Source organism: Papio anubis, chromosome 15 (assembly GCF_008728515.1).
Source record: "Papio anubis isolate 15944 chromosome 15, Panubis1.0, whole genome shotgun sequence".
NCBI lineage: Eukaryota > Metazoa > Chordata > Mammalia > Primates > Cercopithecidae > Papio > Papio anubis.
Genome location: NC_044990.1, coordinates 29,933,947 through 29,949,875, shown reverse-complemented (window position 1 = coordinate 29,949,875; position 15,929 = coordinate 29,933,947). Strand labels below are relative to the sequence as shown.

Here is a 15,929-nt window from a genome sequence, read left to right as displayed (position 1 = left end):
TAAAATTTTACATTTACATATTTGTGCCACTTGTAGCTTATTCTGGTGTAAGATATGATGTTTGGCTCTATTTTTTTTTTTTCAGATGACCTCTCAGTTAATCCAACATTATCTTTTCCACATTGATTTAAAATTCTATCTTTATCATTATATAATAATTTCCTCCATGTATCTGGTTTTATTTCAGTTCAGTGTCTTTGGTCTGTTGTTTATGTATTAGAATCATACTGTTTAGTAGCTTTATGTTTAAATACCTGGTAGGGACAGTTCCACTTCATTATTTTCCTGGCTATTCTTATTTGTTTTTCCATAGAAACTTTAGAATCAACTTGTTCACTTAAAAAGTTCCAACTGGTGGCCGGGCGCGGCGGCTCACGCCTGTAATCCCAGCACTTTGGGAGGCTGAGGCAGGTGGATCTTGAGGTCAGGAGATCGAGACAATCCTGGCTAACATGGTGAAACCCGTCTCTACTAAAAATACAAAAAATTAGCCGGGCATGGTGGGGGATGCCTGTAGTCCGACCTACTCGAGAGGCTGAGGTGGGAGAATGACGTGAACCTGGGAGATGGAGCTTCCAGTGAGCCGAGATCGTGCCATTGCACTCCAGCCTGGGCGACAGAGCTAGACTCCGTCTCAAAAAAAAAAAAAAAAGAAAAAAAAAGAAAAGAAAAGAAAGGAAAAAAAAGTTCCAATTGGAATTTACTTGGAACCATGTTAAATGTGTTGACTAACTTAAGGAGAACTGATGATATCTTTATGACACAGAGACTTCCTATCAAGAACATAGTAGGCTTTTCATTTTCTCCAAGTTCTTTTTCCTGTCTTGAATTTTCCTATTATAAACAAGTCTTCAATGTAGGTGTTATTTCTCATATGTGACCGTGCCTATAGGATAAATTCTTTGAATTGTTGGTGATTTAAATGGCAATTTAAACATAGCTTGTAAATTTTTGGTTAAGCTTATTCCTAGGGATTTTTTATTATTGCCATTGTAAATAGGGTCATTTCTTTTGTTTTTCCTTCTAATTATTGGTTGGTTGTATACATAAAGGCTATTAATTTCTATCTGTTAAAATTGTAGCCAACTCCCTTACTGAATTCTTTTTGTTTATAATAGTTTTTCACTTGGCTCTCTTAGTTTTTTCATGTGAACCAATCTTATAATTCAAAGAATTATAATTGTATCTTCTTCTGTTCAATTTTTATTCTTCAGTTTCTTTCCACCAGTTGATTGCATTGGCTAGTATCCCAGAATGATGTTAAATAATTGAAAGGGGCGGAGGTAGACAGTCTTGACATTTTGTTTCTGACCTACATGGGAATGTTCCTAGTATTTCCTCATTAAGCTGGCCTAGGGCTGAGCAGAGAGAGCGAGTCATTACATTTTCTTAAAGAAGTACACATCGCTTTCCTTAAGAGTTTATATCAATAATAAACATTGACAAAATACACAGCCTTGCTGTGTATCTGATTAAGTGTTTAAGACATCTGATTTGAAGTGAATCTTCATTCACCAGTTTTGGCATGTCACATCTTTCAAGCACATGAAACTTACGATACATGTGCTTCCTATGGCCACAGATCCACGAGAATGTCTTTGAAGCATTACTCCTTGCTCCCTGCTTGCCTCCCCATCCAGTGGGTGAGAGGCATGCACATTGCTCAGGGAGAGGGATGTTATCACAGGGGAGGAGAGGGAAAAAAAATGGCTGAATGATGGCCAAGAAAAAGCCCCCAGCATCAATATTGGTGAAGATCATTTGGAAGATCATTCTGTGGAAATGATCTTCCATAGAAGACTTTTTAATTCTTACTTTCCAGTAGTTTTCTTTTCTTTTCTTTTAAATAAAGGCAGAATGCAATAACATGTCAAATAATTGCATGGTCACTAATGAGCTACGGTGACACTCTGGCTGAATCAAAGGGTGGTGGTTTGGAACTGCTGGTACGAGCAGTCCCACTATCATGTAATTGCTCAATCTGGAAATTTCTTTGGCCTTCTTATTGTCCTCCTGTTACAGAAAAGGGGCCTTGATCCAGACCCCCTTAGATCTCACTCAAGAAAGAATTCAGGGTGAGTCCATAGAGTCAAGTGAAAGCAAGTTTTTTAAGAAAGTAAAAGGATAAAGAATGGCTCCTCCATAGGCAGAGCAGCCCCGAGGCCTACTGATTGCCCATTTTTATGGTTATTTCTTGGTGATATGTTAAACAATGGGTGGATTATTCACACCTCCCACTTTTAGACCATATAGGGTAACTTCCGGATGTTGCCAAGGCATTTGTAAACTGTCATGGCACTGATGGGAGTGTAGTAGTGAGGATGACCAGCGGTCACTCTTGTGGCCATCTTGGTCTTGGTGGGTTTTAGCTGGATTCTTTACTGCAACCTGTTTTATCAGCAAAGTCTTTATGACCTGTATTTTGTGCCGAACTCCTGTCTCATCCTGTGACTTAGAATGACTTAACCATCTGGGAATGCAGCCCAGTAGGTTTCAGCCTCATTTTACCCAGCTCCTATTCAAGATGGAGTTGCTCTGGTTCATACGCCTCTGACACTCCCTGCCCCAACACCAGAAGAGCAGGTCCAGGGAAGGGCATGGGGAAGGGGGCCATGTCCCTCCATGCCCTTCACACGGTGCTGTTCTACTGTTATCAGCTGGCAGGAGCTCATTGTGCCCATCTCTTCCTTCCCAAATCTGTGTTGAGCGACATCACCTTTGGAAACCCACTGTAGGGGTAAGATTTAACCACAAGAATCAGCAAAATATACCAATTGGTGCTTTTTCCACTTGCTACCTCTAAGTTGAGATGGGTGGTGGGGAAGCGTGAGTCAAATAGGATTTAGATTTAAAAATGGATAAGACAAAGACTTAATCTCACTCTCTCACGCTCTTTTTTTTTGTTTTTTTTTTTTTGTTTGTTTTTTTGTTTTTTTTTTGAGATAGGGTCTCACTGCGTTGCCCAGGTTGGAGTGCAGTTGTACAATCACAGCTCCCTACAGCCTCAACCTCCTGACTTCAAGTGATCCTCCTGCCTCAGCCTCCTGAGTAGCTTGGACTACAGGCATATCCCACCACACCCAACTAATTCTTTTTATTTCTAGTATTCTTTTTTGTAGAGACACAGGATCTTTCTCTTTTGCCCAGACTGGTCATGAATTCTTGGGCTCAAGTGGCCCTCCCACCTTGGCCTCCTAAACTGTTGGGATTACAGAAATGAGCCAGTGTGCCCAGACAGTTATTTACTATCTAAATAACAGAAAATTATTGAAAAGCTATTAAATGGGACTGAAGTCTTCTTAAGGAAGCCTGGTACCCAGCAACAAAGTTGAACGTGGCAAAGCATGATGGCATAGTGGAAGAATAATCTGTTTCATGTCTATCTTTCCTAAATTGAACCTCCTCAATCAAACTGCATACCTCAACGAAACTGAAGATGTTGAAAAGGGCCCTTTTTTTCAAGAGCTGCTGCTGCTGAACACACTATGAAGTATTGGGGGTCCCAAAGAATTGTTTCCCAACATGATCCTTGAGCCCTTTCTCACCTTTGGATTTGAGCCACTGTGACCTCTTGACCACAGAGCAGCGCTGATGGGTTAAAAGCCTTGTCTGTCTCCTGCCTCCCCAGGCTCCTGAGGGTCCTCCAAATGGCCTGGCAGGGAGGGCAGATTAACACATGGTGGCTGACAGCTCTTCCCACTCTGGAGGTGTAGGGGGACCCAAGGGCTTCTGCTTTGGCAGAGAGCTGGTGTTGGCTTTGGAAGCAGATTCCGTGGAAGTGGCAGGAGCCCCTCCCTCTGGTACTTAGGCCGTTTCTAAGGATGAGCAGCTGTGCAGAGAATTAGTTCTTTTGCAGAACAAAATCCTTCAAGGAGACTAATTGTTTTTATAATAGGACTTTCACAGGAAGGAGAAAAAAAAAAAACCTCTCTCATAAAAGCAAATGGATTCTCTGCTCGGAATGCACATCTTCTGCCCAGCAGGTACTGAAATGCAGATGGTGCTTTTACATTCCCAACTGGGGATTTAATGAGGGAGGAAGGGGTCTAGCTCTCAAACACTGGCAATGCATTTTCTCTTTTCTTTGAGATTCACTTGGGGAAGAGGGGATGTCTATTTTAAATGAAAGGCAAAAGATTCAAGATTCAGATGAATTCAAATCAAGAATTTAAAAAAGGGGGTACCTCCACAGTCATTCCTAGGTTGACAATATTTTAAGAACCAAGCCTGTTGCCCACAAGGTGCCAATGTGAAGCGATTTTAGGAACATCAAGAGGGTTTCCATACCAGTTAGGACTAAGCTTGGATGAGACAAAAACCAAACCACAGTAGCATAACCCAAAAGGAATCTGGTTTTTGAGTGTAACAAAAAGTCTGGTGCAGACAGTTTGAGGACTGGTGCAGTTGCTCAAGGAAGCCACCGTGGACCATGTCCTCTCTGACTTCCAGTTCCTCCTTCCTTAGCTTGGGGTGCCTCTGCCTGAGGTGGCAGGATGGCTTCTCCTCCTCTGGGCATTGCCCCCGAGTTGCAGGCAGGAGGAAGGGCAATAGGCAAAATGCGCAATTGATGAACCATGATCCAGCAATTGCACTCCTTGGTGCTCACCCTATGAGATGAAGACTTCTGTCCACACAGACACCGGTCACAGATATTTATAGCAGCTTAATTCATAATTGCTGATATGGTTTGGCTGTGTCCCCACCCAAATCTCACCTTGAATTGTAATAATCCCCACATGTTAAGGGTGGGGCCAGGTGGAGAAAATTGAATCATGAGGGCAGTTTCCACCATACTGTTCTCGTGGTAGCAAATAATTCTCACGAGATCTGGTGGTTTTATAAAGGGCAGTTCCCCTGCATAAGCTCTCTTGCCCGCTGCCATGTGAGGTGTGACTTTGCTTCTCCTTTGCCTTCTGCCATGATTGAGAGGCCTCCCTGGTCATGTGGAACTGTGAGTCCATTAAACTCCTTTCCTTTATAAATTACGCAGTTTTTGGTATGTCTTTATCAGCAGCGTGAGAACAGACTAATACAATCGCCAAAAGTTGGAAGCAACCAAGATGTCTATCAGTAAGTGAGTGGATAAACTGTGCTTCAACCAGACTGTGGAATATTATTCAGTGCTAAAAAGGAATGAGATGTTAAGCCATGAAAAGATGAAGGAAACAAGTGCATATTGCTACATGAAAGAAGCCGATCTGAAAAGGCTATGATTCCAACGGTATGATGACATTCCGTAAAAGGAGTAACTGTGGAGTCAGTAGAAACATCAGTGGTTACCAGGAGTTGGGGGAGAGAGAGATGGATGAATAGGCGGAACACAGAGGATTTTTCAGGCAGTGATATGGTTGGATGTTTGTCCCTTCTAAATCTCATGTTGAAATGTGATTACCAATGTTGGAGGTGAGGCCTGGTGGGAGTGATTGAATCATGGGGGTGCATCCCCTGTGAATGGTTTAGCAGCAGCCCCTTGGTGATAAGTGAGTTCTTGCTCAGTTCACAGAGATCTAGTTGTTTAAAGGAGTATGGGACCTCTCCCTTCTCTCCCTCTTGCTCATTCTCACCATGTTAACTCCCTCGCTCCCTTTCACTGTCCATCATGAGTGGAAGTTTCCTGAGGCCCTCACCAGAAGCAGAGGCCAGCTCTGTGCTTCCTGTACAGCCTGTGGAACTGTGAACCAAAGTAAACCTGTTTTCTTTATAAATTACCCAGCTTCAGGGATTCCTTTATAGCAAGGAAAACTGACTGATATAGGCAGTGAAACTCTTCTGTAAGGTACTACTGTGGTGCATATGTGTCACACATTTGTCCAAGCCCATGGAAAAAAACAACACTGTGAGTGAACCCTAATGTAAATACTGTGGAATCTGGGTGATAATGACATGTCCATGTAGGTTCATTGACTGTGACAGACGTTCCACTGTGGTAGGGGATGCTGAGAGTGGAAGAGGTTGTATATATGTGGGGACAGGGGATATAATGGAAGTCTCTGCACCTTCTGCTCAATTTTGCTATGAATCTAAAACTGCTCTAAAAAGTATTAAGAAAAGTAATGGGCCAGTTGAGTCTGCCCCTTTTCATCAACAAAATAATAGCTTCCATAGAGATCCATTCCAGTAGACTTTTGCTTATACTCCAAAAGCCAAAACTGGGTCACCTGACCACCTGGGCTGCAAGGGAGTGACTATTTTTAAACAGTACATTGCTGTTCCCCTCCTACCAAATTGGAATACTGTCAATAGTGAAGTAAGGAAGACCAGGTGTTGGGCGGGCAATCTGAGGTGTTCGCCACAGCTTCTCCTCCCACCAACTAGCAAATATTTGTTCCACTGGCTGCCTGATACCCAAAATGGGCCAATTAGTAGTAACTTATCCCTTTTACTTAAAGCATTGTTTTCTATTGAATTGCAGTACCTCTGGGAAGGTAGCCTATAAGCACTATAAGCATGGTCAGTCTTTTTTTTTTTTTTTGAGATGGAGTCTCACTCTGTTGTCCTGGCTGGAGTGCAGTGGCGTGATCTTGGCTCAATGCAACCTCCACCTCTTGGGTTCAAGTGATTCTCATGTCTCCGCCTCCTGAGTAGCTGAGATTACAGACATGCGCCACCATATCTGGCTAATTTTTGTGTTTTTAGTAGAGATGGAGTTTTTCCATGTTGGCCAGGCTGGTCTCAAACTCCCGACCTCAGGTGATCTGCCCACCTCAGCCTCCCAAAGTGCTGGGATTACAGGCGTGAGCCACTGTGGCATTGTCAGTCATTTTCATATCTTGGGATGAGTGAACTTTTCATATTTTCAGAGATCAGTTTTTCTACAGGTTCAATTGCCCAGAAGCCCCACACCTGGGTGTCCGGGACCCTGGAGGCTCTCCGTGGCTGTAGGAGGTGCTGCTTCCTGGTCAGGGCATATGAAGCCAAATCTAATGTCACTGTTCCCTAGTCAGGCACAAGAGCCAGCTCACACTGTGCCTCTGTGGAGGACATTTATTATGAAAGTGGGTACCTGGATCCTTGAACAACCTTTTCCCACAATATTTGTCCTGCTTCCCCATGGGAGAAGGCAGAACTCATTTGGTCAGGCTTCCCTGGGAGCTGGAACATGGGCTTTGACAAAGGCACCCACAAAGAAGTGTTCCCATACAGAGCGATGGGAGGAAGGACCACAGCACCTTCCAGACTCCACTTTCTGGGCTGCAAGGTTGTCTTGCAGCAGCAGCAACAGCAACAGCAACAGAGGCTCGGGTTCTGGGCATGGGTCCTGGTTGCACAGACTCCAAACTGACTCTTTGGCTCTTCCAGGGATCCAAAAGTAACTCCTTTTTTTTAAAAAAAAAAAAAAAACAACAAATCCTTGCTGCTTAAACAGCTAGAGGGGTCTTGTTTATGATTCATAATTCTGCCTGGCACAGTCTTACAACCTGTCCTCCTTATGCCGCTGTCTGAAACACAGGCCACTTTGGGCTCCTGTCCTCTCCCACACGCTCATGGTCACAACTCTGTGTGTGTGTTCTCTCCCCATCCCACATCATCCCTCTCCCCTCGCTGATCCTTAAAGAAACACCACTCCATGGTAAGTACGTTCCTGCACACTCGGGCCCTCTATATGTGGCTGGAGTGGAACCCTAGACCCTACCCTCGGGTTGTGATCCTTCTTCCTGACCCCACACACCCTGAGCCAGGCTAGGGGAGGGCCACCATCTCCATCCATGTCTCCTCTGCTTTGTAGATGGCGTCTGTGCCTTTCAGGGACAAAGCATCTGGTCCTATGTCTTCATCCATCCCATCTGATGCCCCAGCTCACTGAGGTGGCACATGGCTCTGAACTGCAGTCTCATCTCTTCTCTGACTGCTTACTTGGCCCTCATAAGGGCTGCCTTGGGTGGGTAACCACTTACTTTACACAGTCAGATTTCACACCTCCAAGGACCAGGTCTCAGATCGTATTTCCTCATATGTGGAATCCGAGTCTAGTTCCATGTTCTGTGCATAGTAGCCCCTCAAGAAATGCTTGATCTTACTATTTTTAGTGGATCAAAATCTCTTTAACCCCTCTTTTTTCTTTCATGGCTTCTGTATCGCAAGTCTCACCTTCCTGAGATAAACACTCCCAAACTACATCTCCCAGAATCCCTTGCAACTGGATACAGCCATGTGATTTAGTCAGAAGCACACATGCAAGACAGGAATGGAAACTGAACAATGGTAGGCAATGCAGGGAGACTGATCTCCTGGTAAATGTGGTGGCAGAGGCTTCTGGCTTTTCTGGGGCAATTTTAGTGGAGAATCTGATGCCCAGTTCCAGGCATAATCAGGACCAGTGTCACAGCAGCAGTGGCTTGTCTGCTAGAAACATTCCAAAGAGCAGTTTGGTCTCCTTCTTTCCTTATTCCTGCAGTGTGGCATTCAAGCTGGGTCTCTGCCCCTTCACAGACTCTGGGATCTGTCTGGCACCCTTTCACAAATTTCTTTCTACGTTCAACGAGGAGACTGGATTCTGTTGTTTACAGCTAAGAACTACTTCAAACCAAGTGGTGGGTAGACAGGACCGCGTCATGATTTAGAGGATGGTTTTTGCAATCTGACAGATCTGGGTTTGAAATTTGAGCCAGCTAGTAATTAGCTATATACCATTGGATATCTTACTTAATCTCACCAAGTCTCTCTTCTCTCATTGATAAAATAAGTAACTAAAACCTATCACACTGGGTTTTTCTCAGGATTCAAAAGAAAATGCAAAGCAGTTAGCACAATGCTTGGCATATAGTTGACAATCAGTGAATAAAAGTGTAGCTATTCCAGTGAGGTGTGCATAATTCTCTTATTTATCATTTTAGAATTTTTCTGTGATAAAGATGCAAAATGAAGGATTGGAAATGGCTGGAGGTAAAAGCTCCTCTTTCTGTCTCTCGTAGAGGTGGTTTTCCCACCTGTCCTACTCCATGGGACATCTGGAATCCTCTGGAAGCCAACAATGTGGTGAGGCCAACCACTGTCTTTCTAGAATGTTGGGTGAGTCTTTCTGCACTGGACATTGGTTTTGTCACTGACTCGACTTAGGTTAACGCTATTAAGACCCTGCAGATAGTAATTGGGATGGATCAGGAGTAGAAGACTATAAACATTAGTATCAGGCATGACTTCAGCAAAGCTTTTGCAAATATATAATTGTATTCATTATAAGAACAGCTTCTATTAATGCATATGTCTCTGTTCCTTCATCACACACTTTTCCTCAGCTTTCATCCTGGACTCCTCCATTTGGTGAATCCTCTTCGGTTATTTCTGCTTCAGCTGTTCAGAGCATGTTGGTTCCGGGGCCCTGCTAGAGCTCTGTGGTGGGAGTGAGCTGTTAAATGCCTGGGAGACATTTGCAATTTAGCAGGCCCGTCTCACCTATGGTGCCATCTTTCTGCTGTCTAGAGGTGATGCATTGCAGGAGGGATCTCAGACAGTGTAATTAAATAAACAGACAAAAATCCAGTTGATCAGGGCAGCTGCTTTGAAGACCCTATGTTGGTTATAGCAAATCAAATGCTCAGATTCCCAAAGTGATTGTACTTAGAAGAGGAAAAGCTGGCCAAACTCTCGGCTTGAGGGGCTCTGTGGCAAATGCTGACCGGCGCAAAGGGCCTCTCTGCAAGAGTGAAGTCCATGTGTGGGACCAGGGGCTCATTTCACTGCGTTTTCCTGAAGCTTCATCCTCATCATTTGTTTCTTCTGACCATAGCGGGACTCAGCTTCATCCTTCCTTCCCTCGACTCCACTCCTACCCTTCATCCCTCCCTAATTCCAGATGAACGTTATAACTTACCAAATAGAGCAAATCGATGTGAATTTTGTTTTGAGAATTGATGACATCCTTCAACTGAGTTAGAAATGTCAAAGATCTGATTTGATAAACTCTCTGATCTTGGCTGGATTACTATTCCTTTCTGTGCTGAATTATCCTTATTTGTGAGGAGAATTTTAAAATACCCATCTTTGGTGTCCGCCATGGGGTATTGTGGAGACATCAATCCTCCCCGCTTTAATCCAAAGTGGGTATGCAGTGCTTTAGTGATGCTAAAGGCACCATTAAAGACCTTTCAGAAATGCAGGGGAGTCAAGACCTCTCAGAAATGCAGGGGAACCCCACCAAACCTTCACCCCCACTCTCGGACCACAGCGGTGAGGAGAAGCAGAGAGGGGTGTGTCTCTTTGGCCCCTCTGGGGGACCATTTGATTCCTCCCATCCTTCTATCTGTCCTTCTTACCCTCTACTTATTTCCCTCTCCTCTCTCTTTTTGCTGCAAACATCAAAGTGGTGGAAGAATTCAGCTCTTGATTGGGAGTGACAGGAAGCTAGAGACTCATTCTCATTTCTTCCTCCTCTCACCCCAAACCAGGAAGGCGAAGAGCCCCCCGAGTTCCCTTGCCCTGGCCCCCTGGATGCAGAGGGAAGAAGCTGGTCTCCCTGTCAAACCACAAGTGTGACAAGGACACTTCCAATGAGAATATGTGGCCCTAAGTGCACTAACTGACCATGGATGGGGCCTGAAATTATGTTTATATAACTTTCATAAAGCAGATCTTTCATATGTCATACATGGATATTTTCCTGCCCGCTTTTCAAAGGCAGAGTGCAGACTCAAACTCAGCACAGTTCTGCTTCAGGCAGGACCTTCCCATTGAAAAGAAGACAATCCACAGTTAGTCTCGTTAATGACCATAACTAAGTCATAAGGATAGAGTTTTGCTTAATCTGTTTAGGACTTCTGAAACCTGTGTCCCCAGTGACTACAGGCTGTTCCTGCCAGATTTTTACCATCAGATTCAACTGCCACCTCTGAGAAGAACGGGATTGTGACTTGGGCTTACAGTTAAATATGTGAAGAAATAAGACATTAATATTTTATTAACAAAATAATAAATAGTAATAAAATAGATTATACCTGATGTGCTGGTTTTATTCTTCTTCTTCTTTTTTTTTTTTTTTTTTTTTTGAGACGGAGTCTTGCTCTGTCACCCAGGCTGGAGTGCAGTGGTTGGATCTCATTCTCCTGCCTCAGCCTCCCGAGTAGCTGGGACTACAGGCGCCCGCCACCTCGCCCGGTTAGATTTTTTTGTATTTTTAGTAGAGACGGGGTTTCACCGGATTAGCCAGGATGGTCTCGATCTCCTGACCTCGTGATCCACCCGTCTCAGCCTCCCAAAGTGCCGGGATTACAGGCTTGAGCCACCGTGCCCGGCCTGGTTTTATTATTCTTGTTTTAGAGGAGCTTGACTTAAGAAATATTTCTGCTTGGAAGAACTTTCTCACCGCTTATTCTAACAATTTTACCCCCTTCAAAACCTAGCTCAGTTGTTACTTGCCTTTTCAGAATTGAGTCCTCACTTCTTTATAAGCATAAAGTGCTCAATCATTTGTCACATACCTCACTCTTCTAAGTTTTACCTCACCTGTTATATCCTGAACTCCTTAGGGGAAAGTTCATGTTCTGTACAACTCATACGTTCTGATGCAATTTACAAGACTCAGTACGTTTATTTAAAGGAATGAATGAATAGATGATGATAGTCTACTCTTGGCTAGTTGTGTGATCCTGGATAATTTCTTATCCTGTCTCTGTCTGTTTGCTCATGTGTAAAATGGAGATCAACTACAATCTCCTACATTTAAGATGGAATGAGATCATGTATATGAAGTACTTGGCAAAAGGCCTGGCACACTGAGTTCTTAATACATGTTAGCTGTTTATTCTATCATTACTAACATGGAATGTATTTTTCAGCAGTTACATTGAGGTAGGGTGGTTTCTTTGCTGACCAAGGGTGCAGTGGTAAATGATGAATAGATATGATCAACAGTATCCCATAAAAGCAAAGTAACAGCTATAAAGCGAGAGTAATTTCAACTGGTAAAATAATGCTTCAAGTTCTATATACAATAACAGGCAGTTTCCAGAAGGGTCTCATGTACTCTGCATTCAGCACATAAAAATACAACTCAACCTTATCATAAATTTGATCTATAGCCCAGATAACTGTGTCCACTCTCAAGTGAACTCATATTGTGCTAGTCTCCCTGTGACACAGCATGGCTTTGGTGGGTATTTTTGGTACTCTGCTGTTTTACAAGGACTCTCCAAGGAAGGTTAAATTGATGCCTATTTCTTTCTGCATTCATTTCCCCATACCAAGCAGAGGCCTTTGCAATCACTCTGTGACTTTCAGGTCAACACCCAAAGTAGATTTGGTCAATATCTATTGATGATGATGGGAGGCAGTTTCTCTCACTGGGCAGTCTTTTTGCAAAGTCAGAGCTGGATACAGCATTTCTCCCCTTTGTGGCCTCCAACTTTTCCAACTTCACCAAAGCTCCTCTATATTCCTCTCCTCTGGTATCCTGCACTGATTTTCCCAGACCAAGTGCAAACAAGTGCCTCTGTCGGGAAGCTTTCCCTAGTGTCCATTAAGAGTTCCTTGCCTCCCCTCTTGCAGGATTGTTCTTATTTGCACTATTGCAACTACCTTATTAGAGAGCAGGTATATGTTTAAAGATTTGTTTTTACTGGTAGAGTGTGAACCATTAAAAGGCATGGATCTGCCTTTGATAATTTTTCCATTTCTGTGTTGTACTAGAATTTTGGCAGCAGAGGGACAGACAGCTATGAGGCCTTTTTTGAGCCTGCTTCGGGCACAGAGCCTGTCACACACAGGACCAGGGTTCTACTCCAGTGGCCCTGATGGCTGCCACCGGGGAGCAGCCAGCCCCTTCCTCGATTTCCCAGGACCTCATAAGCCCATGTTATTATGTGATCCCTGGAGAGAGTATGGGAGCCTCAGTGAGGGCTAGGATCAGATTCTTTATGGGAATGGCAGGCAGGTGCTTTGGGAGGTAACATGTGATCTCTCTATATATGTTTATATGTTTATATTCCCATAGAAACAAAGGAATCTGATATATCATGTACCCTAACGTTGTGGCCTAAAGTTATACAAACACCTGATCAATGCTTATCATTCATGTAGTCATTCATTCATTCATTTCATTCATCCCTTCAGCGAATGTCTATTAAGCATTAGCTGGATGCCTGGCCCTGAAAGACAACGGTGTGTAAGTTAGAGGTAACCTCTGCTGTCATGAAAAGTATTGTAGTCAGGATGTCAGATAAAAAATAATGCCAGATACAAATATATACATTTATAGATTATAATCACAAAGGAAAAAAGAGTAGAGGCTGAGCTGGAGAATAAAAAGAATGGAGGGAAGGGGCATAGTGGTTCATGGTTGTAATCCTAGCACTTTGGGAGGCCAAGGCAGGTGGATTGCCTGAGCTCAGGAGTTTGAGACCAGCCTGGGCAACATGGTGAAACCCTGTCTTTACTAAGAAGATGAAAAATTAACTGGGTATTGTGGTGTGTGCCTTTAATCCCAGCTACTCGAGAGGCTGAGGCAGGAGAATCACTTGAACCTGGGAGTGGAGGTTGCAGTGAGTCAAGATTGCGCCACTGCATGACAGAGTGAGACTGTGTCAAAAAAAAGAAAAGAAAAAAAAAAGGCCAGGTACAGTGGCTCACACCTGTAATCCCAGCACTTTGGGAAGCTGAAGCTGGTGGATCACCTGAGGTGGGGAGTTCGAGACCAGCCTGACCAATATGGAGAAACCCCATCTCTCTTAAAAATACAAAATTAACCAGGCGTGGTGGTGCATGTAATCCCAGCTACTCGGGAGCCTGAGGCAGGAGAATCACTTGAATCCGGGAGGCGGAGGTTGCTGTGAGCCAAGATCACACCACTGCACTCCAGCCTGGGCTGGAGTTGCCAAGAGCAAAACTCCCTTTCAAAAAAAAAAAAAAAAAAAAAAAAAGAATAGAGGGAAGGGATGCTTGTGGGTAGGCAGATGGATAGGTACGCAGATAAAGATAGATGGTCAGTGAAGGCCTTTTAGAAGACATGGCACTGAAACAGAGACAGGAGGAGTAAGAAGTGGCTATGGGCAAAGAAAGGAGAAGGGCATCCCTGGCTGAGGGAACTGCACATGGAAAGGTCTTGCAGAGTGTTTGCTGAAATGCAAGAAGTTTGGTGATACCAGGAGATAGAGAACAAAGCAGAGGGGGCGAGGGACAAGGAGACAAGGCTGGCTGTAGATGGAATGGCTGGGTCATGTAGGGCTTTGTGGCCTCTGCACAGACATTTGTATTTTTAGTTCAAGGCCAATGGTAAGCCGCTGAAGGACTTTAAGCAGGATAGCGGCATGATCCAATTCACAGATTCTGTCACCTTCTCTCCTCCCTTTGTTTCTTTACTTATATGTTTTCCTACTGGGCTGTGGCTGCCCGGCGAGCCCCTGCAGCAACTGTCTTGTAGGGAGGCTCTTCACTGAATACTTTCAGGTGGTCCCATGGTGCCTCTTGCCCTGGGACAGATTGGGGCATGCCTATCTCCCTGAGGTCTGACCAGCCTCCAAGGAAGGTGGCCTCAAAGCGGTGGAGGTACTGAGAAGAAAGGCCAGGGCTTTGAGCACAGAGAGGTAGCCGCGCACCTTGAACCTGGCCGGCCACCGCCCTCCGCTTCAGTTAGCCTTTGGCTCCCAAATGCTGGGCATTGCACCGTACTTCCCAGGAAACCTAGTGTGGGGGAGTCTGCTGGTTTCCATTTGATTTTAAAAGGAAGTAAACAATTGCACAGTGAGGGCACAGATATGGTGAAAATGCAAAGCAAATAACAAAGTCTGAAACTGCAGCTCCAGGGAGCTTCCCACTCTCAGAGAGAATCTCGGTGCACAGCCCCAGCCCCAGCCCCACTCCTGGAGGACCCCATTTGTTGGTTTATGTTCTACATGTGGCTTTAGAGGTACAGAAGACCGATCCTGAGAAAAAAATTGGAAAGTGACAATGAAAACGATTTCCAGTCTGAGGCAAAAAAACAGGTCAAATACCTGAACTCCCAGCCCTATCTTGAAGTGCTATAATTCTCACCTTCAAACACAGAGCAAGCATGTGCAGTCAAGCAATTCTAATGCTCCTTTTCAAACCTGTGGCTCCAAGCCAGTTGGGTTTGGAATCTACTCAGTTTGTGTTTTTGCCAAGAGTTTTGTGGGTAAAAAGTTTAAAAATAACTATGTACACATAGGATGTCTGTAGGGGAATGAGGGTAAATTCTAGTTTGGGAAAAGGTTCTGTAAGCAAATGCCCTCAGTCTTTAGCCTTAATGTCAGCAAAGACAAGAAACATTTCAGAGATCAAACCTTGCCCCAGTCTCGGTCCGAACCAAGACACAACTGGATCCATACGAGAGTGTGGATAGAGTGACTCAGAAATACATCATGAGGGCATTTGAAGGCCTGGAAAAAATAATTAAAATTTAAAAAGAGGTAAGGGAGGAAGGGGGAGAGAAAATTTCCATATGGACAGGCTTGAAAAGACAGGACTCTTCAGCCTGGAAGGATGAAGACAAATAGGATCAGGACCAAAACACAAAGCAAATGGCTGAGGTTAAGGTAGACACAAACAGGCTCAGTAATGGCCTCATGTGTTTTCCTCTGTGCGCATAATCTCTCCCTGTTGACCCTCCAGGACATTTGAATATCATGAAATAAGCAGCCTGATCAGGGCAGGGACCTTGACACAGGAATGTGATAATGGGGTTTATCATGAAAAACACATCTGCTAGGCAGCAGAGAGGCCGCCCTGTGCACATAAACCACTCACACATGCATTCCTTCAAATCGTATTTATCCAGGTCCTATTTTGGACCAAGGACTAGTTTATAATTGGCCTGGGTAGATAAGCCGTATGCCTAAATCACTACAAGTCTAAATAACCTGTGATTTGTCCTGAGTCAAGGACGACCTCATGAATTTTAGCAGGAGGACGTGTGCTCTGGCAGGGATAGCTGGGCAGGCTTTCGGAAAGAGACAGTGTTTGCACTGGGCTTTGCTAGACAG

General features: G+C 44.2%; 1 long non-coding RNA gene across 2 annotated transcripts in view; it reads left to right on the top strand.

Moving 5' to 3' along the window:
• The first annotated feature begins 3,169 nt into the window (after window positions 1-3,169).
• Window positions 3,170-15,929, top strand: part of LOC108582888 — a 47,960-nt gene continuing 35,200 nt past the window's right edge. Inside the window, exons 1-3 of one of the 2 annotated variants that reach the window (XR_002518373.2) lie at window positions 3,170-3,983; window positions 5,012-5,221; window positions 8,913-9,009. This is a non-coding gene — a long non-coding RNA (uncharacterized LOC108582888). Of the gene's footprint in view, window positions 3,984-5,011; window positions 5,222-8,834; window positions 9,010-15,929 lie in introns of both variants that reach the window. The other variant, XR_002518372.2, reaches the window with a different exon arrangement.